Genomic DNA, 1,619 nt, shown 5'->3' with positions numbered 1-1,619 from the left:
ACCATGACACGGTAGTTTAGCGGTTTGCATAAGACTACTAAAGCTGCCGCTGCAAGATCGGGATTCAAATCCCACAGCTAACTGCAAAGAGTTGTTCGTTCTACCCCTGACCGCGTGGGTTTCCTCCGGGTGATCCGGTTTCCACCAGCAGTCGAAAGTCGTACGGTTTCGGGTTAATGAGTTGCTGGAATGCTATGTTGGTTGCGGACACTTGCGGGCTGCCCCGGCACAACGTTCGCTGATTTGACTTGTCGCGAACAGCGAAATTCACCTGATGTTTAGATGTACATGTAACACAATGAATCTAATATTGAAATACTGCACTTCAGCTTCAAAGTTCTCACCGTACACTGCAAAATGCTATGCTGGGTACGGAACTCCACGAAAGCAAACTTGTCACTTCTTTCTATCCAACAGAATGCCCTCATTTCCCTTTTCCCTACTTCGGTTCAATCATCTAACAATGACACCTGTAGGTTGGTATTCATGCAGACTAAATTTATGGAAACTTTCCAAAATACTTTTGAGTACCACCCTTTGGGTAACAAGGTCCCCCTTAACCATTTCACATTTCGCCCATAAACTATGACTTCTGGCTTCAACTTCAATGGAAAAGGCCTGTTTGCATTAACGCTGTCTATACCCCTCATAATTTCGTTTAGCTGGTTTGCTCTAATTCGCTGGTTTTCTCAGTTCCTTTGTGAAACTACGAGGTTACGTTTGCCACACTCTGCTCGGCAAGAATGTCTCCAGTCGTGAAAAAAAAATTGGAAGGTGGTCATCTACTTAAACTCAATTATCCATGCTCACTTTCTGTATCCCACTTCGATGTTACTATTGAAAGAGCTGAATTTCATTAATACAAAAAAACAAAAGATTGTAGGAGCAGGGATTTGCCAGTCAGCTTATCAACACTCCCTATCGAGTCCAATCCAATCTATATGTTCACCAAACCAAATCTTTCACCGTCCGCTCTAAAGCTGTGATCTCTAGTTGTCGTCTCGCCTAACCTGAGGTGGGATAGATTGCAGGCAGTGACCTGTATATATATAGCCCTCATAATTTTCTATACATCTAAATATCTTCCCTCATCTTCTGAGCTCCAATGTCTGAAGTTCTAAAAATATATCAATCAGGGGGCTCGTCCGGGATTTGAACCCGGGACCTCTCGCATGTTCGCAAATTCAGGCCCAAAGCGAGAATCATACCACTAGACCAACGAGCCCGTTCTATATTGATGACATAAAAGAGCTGCCTTTCATTTTCTCAAACCTCTTCGTCAACTCATCTGATGGTAACTTTACGACCAAAGCAGATCAAAGAGCAAAGCTCAGTACGACGCACTGCAGGCCCTTCGGCCGACGAAACTCTGTCACCTATGTAGCCCAACTCTGTCGTCAATATAACTATTCCCTCCCACAGAGCCCATAATCTGCTATTATCACGACAGACACCAAGTATCTTTTCAATGTCCCTATTGTTTCAACCACGACGGGCAGTGCGTTCCCAGATCCCACCACATTGTGTACAAAAAAAAACCTCTGACCTAACCTTTCCACCACTGATCTTCAACGTATGTACTCTCCTATTGGCCGTTGTCACCCTGAGGAAAAGATGCT

At 44.2% G+C, this 1,619-nt stretch overlaps 1 non-coding gene across 1 annotated transcript; it reads right to left on the bottom strand.

Moving 5' to 3' along the window:
* Positions 1-1,137: 1,137 nt before the first annotated feature.
* Positions 1,138-1,225, bottom strand: trnap-ugg (transfer RNA proline (anticodon UGG)). Its single transcript is given in 2 exon segments — positions 1,138-1,173; positions 1,190-1,225. It is a non-coding gene; the product is annotated as a tRNA-Pro (tRNA).
* Between the last annotated feature and the right edge of the window lie 394 nt (positions 1,226-1,619).

This window comes from Mobula birostris, chromosome 13, assembly GCF_030028105.1.
Source record: "Mobula birostris isolate sMobBir1 chromosome 13, sMobBir1.hap1, whole genome shotgun sequence".
Lineage (NCBI taxonomy): Eukaryota > Metazoa > Chordata > Chondrichthyes > Myliobatiformes > Myliobatidae > Mobula > Mobula birostris.
This window is presented reverse-complemented; position numbering and strand designations above follow the sequence as displayed.